General features: G+C 37.8%; 8 non-coding genes across 8 annotated transcripts; 4 read left to right on the forward strand and 4 right to left on the reverse strand.

Annotated features, from left to right (window-relative positions):
- The first annotated feature begins 951 nt into the window (after positions 1 to 951).
- On the forward strand, positions 952 to 1,044 carry TRNAY-GUA. Its single transcript has 2 exons — positions 952 to 987; positions 1,009 to 1,044. It is a non-coding gene; the product is annotated as a tRNA-Tyr (tRNA).
- A 1,114-nt stretch (positions 1,045 to 2,158) lies between these two features.
- On the reverse strand, positions 2,159 to 2,230 carry TRNAD-GUC. Its single transcript has one exon. It is a non-coding gene; the product is annotated as a tRNA-Asp (tRNA).
- A 1,973-nt stretch (positions 2,231 to 4,203) lies between these two features.
- Positions 4,204 to 4,297, forward strand: TRNAY-GUA. Its single transcript has 2 exons — positions 4,204 to 4,240; positions 4,262 to 4,297. It is a non-coding gene; the product is annotated as a tRNA-Tyr (tRNA).
- Positions 4,298 to 5,407: 1,110 nt separating this feature from the next.
- Positions 5,408 to 5,479, reverse strand: TRNAD-GUC. Its single transcript has one exon. It is a non-coding gene; the product is annotated as a tRNA-Asp (tRNA).
- Positions 5,480 to 5,824: 345 nt separating this feature from the next.
- TRNAY-GUA lies at positions 5,825 to 5,918 on the forward strand. The gene is made up of 2 exons: positions 5,825 to 5,861; positions 5,883 to 5,918. It is a non-coding gene; the product is annotated as a tRNA-Tyr (tRNA).
- Positions 5,919 to 7,066: 1,148 nt separating this feature from the next.
- Positions 7,067 to 7,138, reverse strand: TRNAD-GUC. Its single transcript has one exon. It is a non-coding gene; the product is annotated as a tRNA-Asp (tRNA).
- Positions 7,139 to 8,707: 1,569 nt separating this feature from the next.
- On the reverse strand, positions 8,708 to 8,779 carry TRNAD-GUC. Its single transcript has one exon. It is a non-coding gene; the product is annotated as a tRNA-Asp (tRNA).
- A 347-nt stretch (positions 8,780 to 9,126) lies between these two features.
- On the forward strand, positions 9,127 to 9,220 carry TRNAY-GUA. Its single transcript has 2 exons — positions 9,127 to 9,163; positions 9,185 to 9,220. It is a non-coding gene; the product is annotated as a tRNA-Tyr (tRNA).
- Positions 9,221 to 16,200: the final 6,980 nt, after the last annotated feature.

Here is a 16,200-nt window from a genome sequence, read left to right on the forward strand (position 1 = left end):
CAAGGCACGATTTTTACAGCACTGCTCACCACTATACTACAACGACTCGCGCGCAGAACAGGACAGTCACATATTACTATTTAAGTAAACCCAATCCAATGTGACACCATGGTGCGTGTGGCCATGTAATTGCAACTGAAACTAGCATTTCATAGTCGGACAAAGTACCTGTTAGTCCCGTAGTGTAGCGTTTTGTTCAATTTTAGTCATTGTACCTTTATTTCGTGTAATTTAGTCCATTTACTTTAAGATTTTGAACAATTAAGGACAATATTAACACCGATAATTTTTTTCCGTTAAGTTTGTCCACGCGGCATTCGAACTGCCATGTCAGATTGTGGCGATATGGAATAAAAGAGTATAAATCGGACCAAAATAATGTTCAGCTCTGACCTTAGCTCATTTGGTAGAGTGGTGGACTGTAGTTGGACTAATTTAAATTGGAAATCCTTAGGTCGCTGGTTTGATTCCGGCAGATTGGATTGATGTTATACAATATTAAGCTTTTTAATTTTTCTTTGAAGAGCTAAAAAAAAAAAAAAAAACACCGTTGCCGGGATCGAACCCGAGTCTCCCGCGAAGCGGGATACTCACCACTATACACACACGACTCGCAGCAAATAGGACAGTCACAAATTTATTTAAGTAAACCCAATCAAATGTGGCACGATGGTTCGTGTGGCGATATAATTGCAACTGAAACTAACATTTCATAGTCGGACAAGTATTTGTTAGTCCCCTGTACTGTAGCGTTTTGTTCAATTTAGTTATTGTACGTTTATTTTGTGTAATCTAGTCCGGTACTTTAAGAATTTAGAACAATTAAGGACAGCATTAACACCGATAATTTTTTCCGTTAAGTTTTTTTCTACGTGGCATTCGAACTGCCATGTCGGATTGTGCGATGTGGCATAAAAGAGTTCAATACGGACAAAAATATAGTTAATAGCTTCGACCTTAGCTCAGTGGTAGAGCGGAGGATTGTAGTTTAATTAATCTAAATTGGAAATCCTTAGGTCGCTGGTTCGAATCCGGCAGGTCGGATTGATATTTTACAATATTAAGCTTTTTAATTTTTCCTTTGAAGAGCTAAAAAAAAACGCTGTTGCCGGGATCGAACCCAGGTCTCCGCGTGACAGGCGGGAATACTCACCACCGATGCTGCATAAAACGTTAGGCGTCGATTTTTTGATTTATTTTTTTTTAGTTTTTTTTTTATTTTTAATAAAATTAAAAATTAAAATTTTTTAAATTTAGTAATAAAACATAAGGTTTCCATAGTTGTTTCTTAGAAACAATTTACGAAAGTGGTTGTAAAATTGTTCAAAATATTGTTTAAACCATCTAAATACATAAAAAACTAAAATTAAGAACTAAAGAGGCATTTTTTTGAGAAATTAGTGGACCGAACCGCCTTTGGCTGTTTGCGGTGTATAGATCTCGAAAAAATACGCGATTTGAAAAAAAAATTTGGACCAAATCAGACAACCGAGTCAAAAGTTATGCCTTCCAAAACTTTTTCGAGATTTTCAAAATAAAAAATAAAAATTCGCCGAACCGGCCGGTTAGGCGGTCTAGGCATTCCTCGCGGCGGCCTCCCCCGCCAAGCGCCAAGGCACGATTTTTACAGCACTGCTCACCACTATACTACAACGACTCGCGCGGCAGAACAGGACAGTCACATATTACTATTTAAATAAACCCAATCCAATGTGACACCATGGTGCGTGTGGCCATGTAATTGCAACTGAAACTATCATTTCATAGTCGGACAAAGTACCTGTTAAGTCCCCGTAGTGTAGCGTTTTGTTAAATTTAGTCATTGTACCTTTATTCCGTGTAATTTAGTCCATTTACTTTAAGATTTTGAACAATTAAGGACAATATTAACACCGATAATTTTTTCCGTTAAGTTTGTCCACGCGGCATTCGAACTGCCATGTCAGATTGTGTCGATATGGAATAAAAGAGTATAAATCGGACCAAAATAATGTTCAGCTCTGACCTTAGCTCATTTGGTAGAGTGGTGGACTATAGTTGGACTAATTTAAATTGGAAATCCTTAGGTCGCTGGTTTGATTCCGGCAGATTGGATTGATGTTATACAATATTAAGCTTTTTAATTTTTTCTTTGAAGAGCTAAAGAAAAAAAAAAAGACACCGTTGCCGGGGATCGAACCCGAGTCTCCCGCGTGACAGGCGGGGATACTCACCACTATACTACAGCGACTCGCGCAGCAAAATAGGACAGTCACAAATTTCTATTTAAGTAAACCCTATCAAATGTGGCACGATGGTTCGTGTGGCGATATAATTGCAACTGAAACTAACATTTCATAGTCGGACATAGTATTTGTTTAGTCCCTGTACTGTAGCGTTTTGTTCAATTTAGTTATTGTACGTTTATTTTGTGTAATCTAGTCCCGGTACTTTAAGAATTAGAACAATTAAGGACAGCATTAACACCGATAATTTTTTCCGTTAAGTTTTTTTCTACGTGGCATTCGAACTGCCATGTCGGATTGTGCGATGTGGCATAAAAGAGTTCAATACGGACAAAAATATAGTTAATAGCTTCGACCTTAGCTCAGATGGTAGAGCGGAGGATTGTAGTTTAATTAATCTAAATTGGAAATTCTTAGGTCGCTGGTTCGAATCCGGCAGGTCGGATTGATATTTCACAATATTAAGCTTTTTAATTTTTCCTTTGAAGAGCTAAAAAAAAACGCTGTTGCCGGGGATCGAACCCAGGTCTCCCGCGTGACAGGCGGGAATACTCACCACCGATGCTGCATAAAACGTTAGGCGTCGATTTTTTGATTTATTTTTTTTAGTTTTTTTTTTTATTTTTAATAAAATTAAAAATTAAAATTTTTTTAAATTTAGTAATAAAACATAAGGTTTCCATAGTTGTTTCTTAGAAACAATTTACGAAAGTGGTTGTAAAATTGTTCAAAATATTGTTTAAACCATCTAAATACATAAAAAACTAAAATTAAGAACTAAAGAGGCATTTTTTTGAGAAATTAGTGGACCAAACCGCCTTTGGCTGTTTGCGGTGTATAAATCTCGAAAAAATACGTGATTTGAAAAAAAAATTTGACCAAATCAGACTACCGAGTCAAAAGTTATGCCTTCCAAAACTTTTTCGACATTTTCAAAATAAAAAATAAAAATTCGCCGAACCGGCCGGTTAGGCGGCCTAGGCCATTCCTCGCGGCGGCCTCCCCCCGCCAAGCGCCGAGGCGCGATTTTTACAGCACTGCTCACCACTATACAACAACGACTCGCGCGACAGAACAGGACAGTCACATATTACTATTTAAGTAAACCCAATCCAATGTGACACCATGGTGCGTGTGGCCTTGTAATTGCAACTGAAACTATCATTTCATAATCGGACAAAGTACCTGTTATGTCCCCGTAGTGTAGCGTTTTGTTCAATTTAGTCATTGTACCTTTATTTCGTGTAATTTAGTCCGTTTACTTTAAGATTTTGAACAATTAAGGACAATATTAACACCGATAATTTTTTCCGTTAAGTTTGTCCACGCGGCATTCGAACTGCCATGTCAGATTGTGCGATATGGAATAAAAGAGTATAAATCGGACCAAAATAATGTTAACAGCTCTGATCTTAGCTCAGTGGGTAGAGTGGTGGACTGTAGTTGGACTAATCTAAATTGAAAATCCTTAGGTCGCTGGTTTGATTCCGGCAGGTTGGATTGATGTTCTAATATATTAAGCTTTTGAATTTTTCCTTTCAAGAGCTAAAAAAAAAAAAGACACTGTTGCTGAGGATCGAACCCGAGTCTCTCGGGTGACAGGCGGGGATACTCACCACTATACTACAACAACTCGTGCAATAGAACAAGACAGTCACAAATTTCTATTTATGTAAGTCCAATCAAATGTGGCACCATGGTTCGTGTGGCGATCTAATTGCAACTGAAACTAACATTTCATTGTCGGACAAAGTACCTGTTTAGTCCCTGTACTGTAGCGTTTTGTTCAATTTAGTTATTGTACGTTTATTTTGTGTAATCTAGTCCCGGTACTTTAAGATTTAGAACAATTAAGGACATCATTAACACCGTAATTTTTTCCGTTAAGTTTTTTTCTACGTGGCATTCGAACTGCCATGTCGGATTGTGCGATGTGGCATAAAAGAGTGCAATAAGGAAAAAAATATAGTTAATAGCTCCGACCTTAGCTCAGTTGGTAGAGCGGAGGACTGTAGTTTGATTAATCTAAGTTGGAAATCCTTAGGTTGTTCGTTCGAATCTGACAGGTCGGATTGATTTTTTACAATCTTAAGCGTTTTAATTATTCCTTTGAAGAGCTAAAAAAAAACGCTGTTGCCGGGGATCGAACCCAGGTCTCCCGCGTGACAAGCGGGAATACTCACCACCAATGCTGCATAAAACGTTAGGCGCCGATTTTTTTATTTATTTTTTTTATTTTTAATAAAATTAAAAATTAAAATTTTTTAAATTTAGTAATAAAACATAAGGTTTCCATAGTTGTTTCTTAGAAACTATTTACGAAAGTGGTTGTAAAATTGTTCAAAATATTGTTTAAACCATCTAAATACATAAAAAACTAAAATTAAGAACTAAAGAGGCATTTTTTTGAGAAATTAGTGGACCAAACCGCCTCGGGCTGTTTGTGGTGTATAGATCTCGAAAAAATACGCGATTTGAAAAAAAAATTTGACCAAATCAGACAACCGAGTCAAAAGTTATGCCTTCCAAAACTTTTTCGACATTTTCAAAATAAAAAATAAAAATTCGCCGAACCGGCCGGTTAGGCGGTCAAGGCCATTCCTCGCGGCGGTCTCCCCCCGCCAAGCGCCGAGGCACGATTTTTACGGCACTGCTCACCACTATACTACAACGACTCGCGCGGCAGAACAGGACAGTCACATATTACTATTCAAGTAAACCCAATCCAATGTGACACCATGGTGCGTGTGGCCATGTAATTGCAACTGAAACTATCATTTCATAGTCGGACAAAGTACCTGTTAAGTCCCCTTAGTGTAGCGTTTTGTTCAATTTAGTCATTGTACCTTTATTTCGTGTAATTTAGTCTGTTTACTTTAAGATTTTGAACAATTAAGGACAATATTAACACCGATAATTTTTTCCGTTAAGTTTGTCCACGCGGCATTCGAACTGCCATGTCAGATTGTGCGATATGGAATAAAAGAGTATAAATCGGACCAAAATAATGTTAACAGCTCTGACCTTAGCTCAGTGGGTAGAGTGGTGGACTGTAGTTGGACTAATCTAAATTGGAAATCCTTAGGTCGCTGGTTTGATTCCGGCAGGTTGGATTGATGTTCTAATATATTAAGCTTTTTAATTTTTCCTTTGAAAAGCTAAAAAAAAAAAAAAAAAAAAGAGGCCGTTGCCAGGGATCGAACCTGGGTCTCTCGCGTGACAGGCGGGGATACTCACCACTATACTACAACGACTCGCACAGCAGAACAGGACAGTCACAAATTTCTATTTAAATAAGTCCAATCAAATGTGGCACCATGGTTCGTGTGGCGATCGAATTGCAACTGAAACTAACATTTCATAGTCGGACAAAGTACCTGTTTAGTCCCTGTACTGTAGCGTTTTGTTCAATTTAGTTATTGTACGTTTATTTTGTGTAATCTAGTCCCGGTACTTTAAGATTTAGAACAATTAAGGACAACATTAACACCGTAATTTTTTCCGTTAGGTTTTTTTCTACGTGGCATTCGAACTGCCATGTCGGATTGTGCGATGTGGCATAAAAGAGTGCAATACGGACAAAAATATAGTTAATAGCTCCGACCTTAGCTCAGTTGGTAGAGCGGAGGACTGTAGTTTGATTAATCTAAGTTGGAAATCCTTAGGTCGCTGGTTTGAATCCGGCAGGTTGGATAGATTTTTTACAATATTAAGCTTTTTAATTTTTCCTTTGAAGAGCTAAAAAAAAACGCTGTTGCCGGGGATCGAACCCAGGTCTCCCGCATGACAGGCGGGAATACTCACCACCAATGCTGCATAAAACGTTAGGCGCCCCCTAGGCGGCAAGGGGGCGCCTAGGCGCCGATTTTTTTATTTATTTTTTTTTAGTTTTTTTTTTTTATATTTAATAAAATTAAAAATTAAAATTTTTTAAATTTAGTAATAAAACATAAGGTTTCCATAGTTGTTTCTTAGAAACTATTTACGAAAGTGGTTGTAAAATTGTTCAAAATATTGTTTAAACCATCTAAATACATAAAAAACTAAAATTAAGAACTAAAGAGGCATTTTTTTGAGAAATTAGTGGACCAAACCGCCTATGGCTGTTTGCGGTGTATAGATCTCGAAAAAATACGCGATTTGAAAAAAAAATTTGACCAAATCAGACAACCGAGTCAAAAGTTATGCCTTCCAAAACTTTTTCAAGATTTTCAAAATAAAAAATAAAAATTCGCCGAACCGGCCGGTTAGGCGGTTTAGGCCATTCCTCGCGGCGGCCTCCCCCCGCCAAGCGCCGAGGCACGATTTTTACAGCACTGCTCACCACTATACTACAACGACTCGCGCGGCAGAACAGGACAGTCACATATTACTATTTAAGTAAACCCAATCCAATGTGACACCATGGTGTGTGTGGCCATGTAATTGCAACTGAAACTATCATTTCATAGTCGGACAAAGTACCTGTTAAGTCCCCGTAGTGTAGCGTTTTGTTAAATTTATTCATTGTAACTTTATTTCGTGTAATTTAGTCCATTTACTTTAAGATTTTGAACAATTAAGGACAATATTAACACCGATAATTTTTTCCGTTAAGTTTGTCCACGCGGCATTCGAACTGCCATGTCAGATTGTGCGATATGGAATAAAAGAGTATAAATCGGACCAAAATAATGTTCAGCTCTGACCTTAGCTCAGTTGGTAGAGTGGTGGACTGTAGTAGGACTAATCTAAATTGGAAATCCTTAGGTCGCTGGTTTGATTCCGGCAGGTTGGATTGATGTTATACAATATTAAGCTTTTTAATTTTTTCTTTGAAGAGCTAAAGAAAAAAAAAAAGACGCCGTTGCCGGGGATTGAACCCGGGTCTCCCGCGTGACAGGCGGGGATACTCACCACTATACTACAGCGACTCGCGCGGCAAAATAAGACAGTCACAAATTTCTATTTAAGTAAACCCTATCAAATGTGGCACGATGGTTCGTGTGGCGATATAATTGCAACTGAAACTAACATTTCATAGTCGGACAAAGTACCTGTTTAGTCCCTGTACTGTAGCGTTTTGTTCAATTTAGTTATTGTACGTTTATTTTGTGTAATCTAGTCCCGGTACTTTAAGAATTAGAACAATTAAGGACAACATTAACACCGATAATTTTTTCCGTTAAGTTTTTTTCTACGTGGCATTCGAACTGCCATGTCAGATTGTGCGATGTGGCATAAAAGAGTTCAATACGGACAAAAATATAGTTAATAGCTTCGACCTTAGCTCAGTTGGTAGAGCGGAAGATTGTAGTTTGATTAATCTAAATTGGAAATCCTTAGGTCGCTGGTTCAAATCCGGCAGGTTGGACTGATTTTTTACAATATTAAGCTTATTAATATTTCCTTTGAAGAGCTAAGAAAAAACGCTGTTGCCGGAGATCGAACCCAGGTCTCCCGCGTGACAGGCGGGAATACTCACCACCAATGCTGCATAAAACGTTAGGCGCCGATTTTTTTATTTATTTTTTTTTGTTTTTTTTATTTTTAATAAAATAAAAAATTGAAATTTTTTAAATTTTGTAATAAAACATACGGTTTCCATAGTTGTTTATTAGAAACTATTTACGAAAGTGGTTGTAAAATTGTTCAAAATATTGTTTAAACCATCTAAATACATAAAAAACTAAAATTAAGAACTAAAGAGGCATTTTTTTGAGAAATTAGTGGACCAAACCGCCTTTGGCTGTTTGCGGTGTATAGATCTCGAAAAAATACGCGATTTGAAAAAAAAATTTGACCAAACCAGACAACCGAGTCAAAAGTTATGCCTTCCAAAACTTTTTCGACATATTCAAAAAAAAAAAAAAAAAAATTCGCCGAACCGGCCGGTTTGGCGGTCTAGGCCATTCCTCGCGGCGGCCTCCCCCTTCCCAGCGCCTAGGCGCGATTTTTGCAGCACTGCTCACCACTATACTACAACGATTCGCGCGGCAGAACAGGACAGTCACATAATACTATTTAAGTAAACCCAATCCAATGTGACACCATGGTGGCGTGTGGCCATGTAATTGCAACTGAAACTAGCATTTCATAGTCGGACAGAGTACCTGTTACGTCCCCGTAGTGTAGCGTTTTGTTCAATTTAGTCATTGTACCTTTATTTTGTGTAATTTAGTCCATTTACTTTAAGATTTTGAACAATTAAGGTCAATATTATCACCGATAATTTTTTCCGTTAAGTTTGTCCACGCGGCATTCGAACTGCCATGTCAGATTGTGCGATATGGCATAGAAGAGTATAAATCGGACAAAAATAATGTTAACAGCTCAGACCTTAGCTCAGTTGGTAGACTGGTGGACTGTAGTTGGACTAATCTAAATTGGAAATCCTTAAGTCGCTGGTTTGATTCCGGCAGGTTGGATTGATGTTCTACAATATTAAGCTTTTTAATTTTTCCTTTGAAGAGCTAAAAAAAAAAAAAAAAAAAAAAAAAAGACGCCGTTGCCGGGGATCAAACCCTGGCCTCCCGCGTGACAGGCGGGGATACTCACCACTATACTACAACGACTCGCACGGTCGAACAGGACAGTCACAAATTTCTATTTAAGTAAACCCAATCAAATGTGGCACCATGGTTCGTGTGGCGATCTAATTGCAACTGAAACTAACATTTCATAGTCGGACAAAGTACCTGTCTAGTCCCTGTACTGTAGCGTTTTGTTCAATTTAGTTATTGTACGTTTATTTTTGTGTAATCTAGTCCCGGTACTTTAAGATTTAGAACAATTAAGGACAACATTAACACCGATAATTTTTTCCGTTAAGTTTTTTTCTACGTGGCATTCGAACTGCCATGTCGGATTGTGCGATGTGGCATAAAAGAGTGCAATACGGACAAAAATATAGTTAATAGCTTCGACCTTAGCTCAGTTGGTAGAGCGGAGGACTGTAGTTTGATTAATTTAAATTGGAAATCCTTAGGTCGCTGGTTTGAATCCGGCAGGTCGGATTGATTTTTTACAATATTAAGCTTTTTAATTTTTCCTTTGAAGAGCTAAGAAAAAACGCTGTTGCCGGAGATCGAACCCAGGTCTCCCGCGTGACAGGCGGGAATACTCACCACCAATGCTGCATAAAACGTTAGGCGCCCCCTAGGCGGCTTGGGTGCCCCAAGGCGCCGATTTTTTTATTTATTTTTTTTAATTTTTTTTATTTTTTAATTAAATTAAAAATTAAAATTTTTTAAATTTAGTTATAAAACATAAGGTTTCCATAGTTGTTTCTTAGAAACTATTTATGAAAGTGGTTGTAAAATTGTTCAAAATATTGTTTAAACCATCTAAATACATAAAAAACTAAAACTAAGAACTAAAGAGGCATTTTTTTGAGAAATAAGTGAACCAAATCGCCTTTGGCTGTTTGCGGTGTATAGATCTCGAAAAAATACGCGATTTGAAAAAACAAATTAACCAAATCAGAAAATCGAGTCAAAAGTTATGCCTTCCAAAACTTTTTCGACATTTTCAAAAAAAAAAAAAAAAAATTCGCCGAACCGGCCGGTTAGGCGGTCTAGGCCATTCCTCGCGGCGGCCTCCCACCGCCTAGTGCCTAGGCGCGATTTTTGCTGTTGGTCCCAAAAGAGGTAAGGTGAAAGTCTAGAGGGGGGGGGGGGGGTGAATAGACTTTCAAACATTTTCGCACAGCACAACAATTGCTAAGACAAAGATAAACCAAAACTCTTAACTAGATTGTTAGAGTATGGTGCACAGCGGAAATAAATAAACATAAAGTGTGTGTGAGATTGTGTGTGCAGTATATCTTCGTGTAGAGCGTATATGTAAAGAGCAGTAAGTAAAGAAAACAGTAAAGAACACAAGACAATTATAGTGGTTCGCGAGGTGGTGTAATCCTCCCTACTCCACTTGCTCTTTTCTCCAAGAGCCAATTCACTATATCTACCACTCCTTGGTTCCAAGATACAATGAATTCCGTGATCTAGTGCTTTGATCACAAAGCCCGCACTAATCACGCCCAGTGACACCACACTGCTGCTTCGGGTTCACGTCCCCGCCGCTACTATCCCAGGATTTCACGACTCCGCGTTACTTTCCCCCCGTCTTCCACACTCCGGTAAAAACGTATCCCGTGATCTGGTGCTTTGATCACCAAGCCCACACCAATCACGCCCAGTGCCTCCGACACTGCTGCTTCGGATCTCACAGCTCCGTGTGACAATCCAGGATTTCACAGCTCCGTGCTACTTTCCTCCCTTCTCTTGTTTTGCTCCAAAACAAGTGTTGTCTTGCTTCCAACTTCTGAGACTCTGTAGTTGATCTTCAATGATGCGCAGGTCTCTTTGATGAAGATAAACACTCTGGAAAGATTTCTCTTGATAGCTCTGAGTGTTTTCTCTCTTTTGAATATATCAAGTAAAGCACTTGATATTTTTGCTCTGCTTTGCTCTGTTTAAGAACTCTCTAAATATTTTTCTTTTGAAGCTCTCTGAGTTCTTTTTCTTTCTCACACTTGAAGATTTTAGCTCTTTTAAGCTTAATTGCTCTATTCGATCTTTTGATGGATTCGAATTTTCTGCTCTCTTGTTCCGTGAGTTCGTTGTATGCTCTTCTGCTCTTCTTCACTGCTGCTTCAAGTCTTTATATCTTCATCATTTTATAGCTGGTGAATGAGAATTCGTCCGTTGGAAAGAGACGCTTCCATGTCAGAGATCTTATCTTATCTTCTGCAAAAATGTCAGAAAGAGATAAGCTAGCCGTTTGAAAGATCTTCATCTCCATGTAAATGAGCTCCCAAACTTCATCTGATATTCCTCTGGTTTTACGTTGAGTGGAAATATCTGGGTCTCAGTTTTGGTGTAGAATGGCTTCTCTGATTAGCTCTGAAGTGGTCCTTGTATCTCTGGGATTCAAAAATAATCTTTATTTTAATCCCATACTAGTTAGACTAGTATTTTCCTTGTGAGAATATTTTCACTGTAAGTTCTGCTTCATCTTCTTCATTCTCACGTCTGGGTGTTCTCAGACTTCAAACTGGCTTTGAACTTCCACCCAATTTGAATTTCTCCTTTGTAATGACACCCAATTTCAATTGGCTTGTAATTGGCACCCAAATTGAATTTCTCCTTTGTAATTGGCTCCCAATGGCTCCTAACATCTCCTGGTGCTCCAATTACTTCTCAATGTTGACTTCGAAATTGGACTTTCTCTTTGAATTTCATCTCAATTCAATTGCTCCTCAATGTCTTCTTTTAATTGGTCCCCAATCTGAATTGCATCCCATACTACAACTGGTCCCCAATCTGAATTGCATCCCATACTACAACTTGCTCCTCAATGTCTTCTTTTAATTGGTCCCAATCTGAATTGCATCCCATACTACAACTGGCATCCCCAACACTGCCAATCTGGCATCCCATACTACAACTGGTCCCCAATCTGAATTGCATCCCATACTACAACTGGTCCCAATTGAATTGCATCCCATACTACAACTTGCTCCTCAATGTCTTCTTTAATTGGTCCCCAATCTGACCCCAATCTGAATTGCATCCCATACTACAACTTGCTCCTCAATGTCTTCTTTTAATTGGTCCCCAATCTGAATTGCATCCCATACTACAACTGGTCCCCAATCTGAATTGCATCCCATACTACAACTTGCTCCTCAATGTCTTCTTTTAATTGGTCCCCAATCTGAATTGCATCCTCCCAATTTTAATTCTACATTGGCTACCAACTTGAATTGATTCCTATCTCAATTTCTCTGATCCCAATTTCAATTGCCCAACTCCATCAGATTAATTTAATTTTACTTCTCAAATTTTACCTTGTAAAATTGTTGATGGTGAGTTTTGAACTTGAGCCATTTCGGATAATATATCAAGCATCATTCACTTCGTTCGTACAACTTTTGATTAAATCTCCAATCACATTTGATGTACTTCTTTCTTTCTATAGATGCTTGATCTCCAAGTCAATTTCATGCATTCTTCCAATATTAATTTTCTTCACGAAAATTCTTCTGGGATATCTTCTTTGAGTAGTAGCCGATGTGAATATTGTATCATTCATCTTCTTCTTCAATTTGTCATTTTCTCCAGACAAATTCTTGATTTCCGGCTTTATATCTTCTTCTTCTATTTTCATCCATCTTCCGCTGTTTTTCTCTTTTCATAATTAAATAATTTCCCGATCATGGTCTAAGACTCTACTAGACCTATGAAATAAAATTGGGGGATCTACAAATACAAATTTGGCATATCAAAACCATTACACTTTATTCCTAACAATTTCCCCCCTTTTGATAATGCCAAAACCTATACTCAGTCATTGGCTTTAAGTCTTTGAAAACTAATCTTTTTGCTCAATTTTTTTTGACAAAGCCAAGATGAGTGTAACAAATGGTTTTCTAGACACAATCAAAAGAAACTTGTGAATTAAATTTTTAGACAAGCTCCTAAACGCATCTTGAATTATTTTTATTTTGATCATCATCAATTTTTAATTTTGGCGTGCGTTTGACATATTTCTTGTCTTTTAATTCACGAAGGTCTAATTACATTAAACAAATAAAATTAAAGACTCAAAATAGACCTTGGGAAATTATTATTGAGATATTTCGATTTTTTAGAGAAAAACGCAACAGAGGTTCGAAAATAGAGAATATATCAGCTTAAGAGAATTTTCAGATTACCTTCTGGGTTTCTTCACACCAAAGTCTTTCTTCAAAATTTCCTTGACATGTTCTCTGAGTTTGAAGAAATCATCTTTGAACTTTGCATTCTGAAATTTCTTTGTAAGCTGTCCGGCCATATAATGTCCAAAAGCTTCTTTGATATTGTTGCCCGGAAGAACTCCGTTCTCCCACCATAAAGACACATTTCTTCGAAGCTTCTTTCTTCTCCAAGATTCATGCCCATATTTCCGGTGAAATCTCTTAGTTCATACCACATCTCGGTTCTTTTCCTTTTGCCTTCTTCTTCTTTATTCTTTTCCGAGATCCATTGGGCTTGATCGGCTGCAGGCCATTTCTTGATCATGCTTGGTAGATTTCCTTAGTCCATACGGTTGTCTGATTGGCGTACCCTTAGAGCATTCGAACCAGCCACGCTGTTCAGCAACCTTCGATGTACTCGTACCAAGACTAGGATTCACGAACTGAGCAAAACCAATCTGAGATGGTCCTTGTGAGGATTGTCCGCGGCTTTGGCCTCTACCTTGAGTAGACACTACTGGCTGTTGTTGACTTCCAAGAATAAATTCTTGTTGTTGCAAAGCCAAGTGACTGAGAATTTCTTCCCCCCTTTTGGCGTTATCAACCAAAAATCCAAGGGTCTTAAAATCTCGGTCTTGGTTTGCCTTCACAGTTTCAACACTGTTGTGCGTTTCAATGGAAACGGTTTGCACGTTGTCCAGCTTGTTTGTTGTAACTGCGAGTTCAGCTTCAAGTTTGTTGATTCAGCTTTCTTGGTCTTGAATTGCTTTGATTTGTCTCAAGTGACGTTCGTTGTTAATCTTTTCAGCTGCTTCTCGTTCCTTCTTCATGAGCTGAATCACTTCAAGTAAGTCTTTTGTCAATTCTCCTTTCAAAATTCTTTCTGCTTTGTCAATCTGGGTCTTCAAAATATTTTGATGCTCCATTAACTCCTTCAGATTGACTTGTACATCCGTGTGTTGTTGTTCTAGCTTTTGGTTTTGTTCAACCAACTTTTCTCCAACTGTTTGGAGAAACAACATCACTGGATTCGGCTACTTTGGCAAATAAGGATGAAAATATGCCATCATCTTGATCATTCATCTACACAAAGTTTGAGGGGATCCGAATGGACTTCTATTCGGATCTGTGAGAACAACTGTATCAATAAGTTGCATCCCTTCTTCTTCAGGTGATTCGGCTTCTTGGTTGAGATCACCAACTTGTTCTTCTAGGACTTCTGTTCTTGTGTAGTTGTCTGCAAATAATTCTTCATTTTCTAGAACAGGGTCCACGGTAGGCATGGTAGACTCGGTATGGTGTACCGGCAATACACTGGATAAGTCCTCTGTGATTGGTTGTCTATTCTCAGTAGCAACTTCTACTGCTACTTCCACTGGTATATTGCTTCTTCTTTCTTCTGACACTTGTTCTCTTTCTTCTTCTCGTACTGACACTTCTCCTCTTAATTCTTTTCTTCTCTTATCCCTTTTGTAGCCATAATATGTAATTTTTTTAATTCCTTTTTATTTTTTTATTCATATATATTTTTTTTGTGTGTCTTTTTGGCTACGAAACTTTTGATCTTTTTATATTCGTAGGGATTTTTCATTTTGTAGGAGAGAGAGACAGAGAGAAAATAGAGATAGACAAAACCAGTAGCAAAAACATCCCTTTTTCATTATTTATCTCCTTCTTAGGGAGAGAGAAAGAGACAACATTTTTGGATCAGATCACATCACATATTCAGGCTTCATCAGTAGAGAGACCAGCGCCGTGATTAGTCTCAAGATCAGCATGCGGTGGAGACGGAGAGCTTGATTTCAGAGTATAGACTAATCCAGGTTCCATTGAGAGTTGAGTAGATCGCTTGAAGCTGCGGGTTAGAGGACGAGAGGACAGTGGTGATGGCGTCGAGCGTCGTAGCTGCACTGCTGAGACCTTTGGACTTCTTTGAACTTGATCCTTGGTCGGTGGTTGTCCTTCCTCTTCTTCAGAGAATAGGATGAGAGGATCGCTAGGTGTGTCTCCAACTTCATGTCCTCCATTTGCAGCACGTCGAGCCCTCAGCATCGCTTGTCTTGCTTGCTCGGCCACTCTCCTGGAAGATCTTCTCTTTTCTTGATTCTTTGGAGTCATCGAAGCCTGCAAAAAAAAATAGATAAAAACAAAAGAAATCTCCACACAGATTTGTTTGCTTCAGGTCCTAATTTATAGGCCTAGGAAGGTGCTAGAACCGTGTGCTAATGATGATGAGGTTGAAAGGTTTTCTCTGGATATAGCCGACGTTTGGTTTCAAAGGGTGTGATGAATGCTTTCATGACTCTTCATTGGTCGAGAAAGCGGTGGATGTGATGGGTAGCGGTTTCTAGGAGATTTAATGAGGGATTAGGGTGACGATTTGAGAGAGAATGAATCGGTTGGGAAGGGTGCTGATATAGGAGAGGATTATGGGGGAGGTTTAGAAAGGGTAGGAGTTTATGGGTGGAGGTTTGATGCCCAATTAAACTCTAATTTTCCTCCTTTATCTCCTGATTTCCTTCTCAAATTCGTGTACCACAAACATAATATCACTCAAACATCTCGCTAGAAGCAAAAATTACTCCACAAATAATTAATCACACATATCAATTATATTAAACTCATACACGGTAATTTCCAATCAAAAATTAAACACATTTTGGAAACTAACAAAATTAACACACATATTCCTAAATTATAATTAGAAACAACTATATATAAAAAGCACATTAATCAGATTCCAAAATATTTTAGAAACTAACAAAAATATTAACTTCTAGATTTCTAAAACATTTTATTGCAAATTATATCACATATACTGCATATATACGAAACACATATACAATTAACACTTTAAATCACATTTTGCACATAACACGTATATATTATCACACAAACACGGTAAATCATTTTTAGAGCAAATTGTTCATGCAAACAAGTTAGTTAATTTACAGAAACATGAACACATACTCAAAAACTGATTTAGCACATTAAAACATGCAATTTTAAACAACTTATCAAATAAATCACGAATTGCACATTTTATCAAATTAATTTGCATGGCATATGATCTCACGTTAAATAACACATGCAAATACACAAATAAATTCCTAACACATATTGCAATGTTATCACATAAAAATTTCGAGTAAAAACATACATGCAAATACGTAAAAACAATTATCATATAGAACAATTTATTTTGAGCACAAGTATCAATTTAAATTGAGAGATTAAGATCAGTGATACTTAGCTCAT

This window comes from Ipomoea nil, unplaced genomic scaffold (assembly GCF_001879475.1).
Source record: "Ipomoea nil cultivar Tokyo-kokei standard unplaced genomic scaffold, Asagao_1.1 scaffold0307, whole genome shotgun sequence".
NCBI lineage: Eukaryota > Viridiplantae > Streptophyta > Magnoliopsida > Solanales > Convolvulaceae > Ipomoea > Ipomoea nil.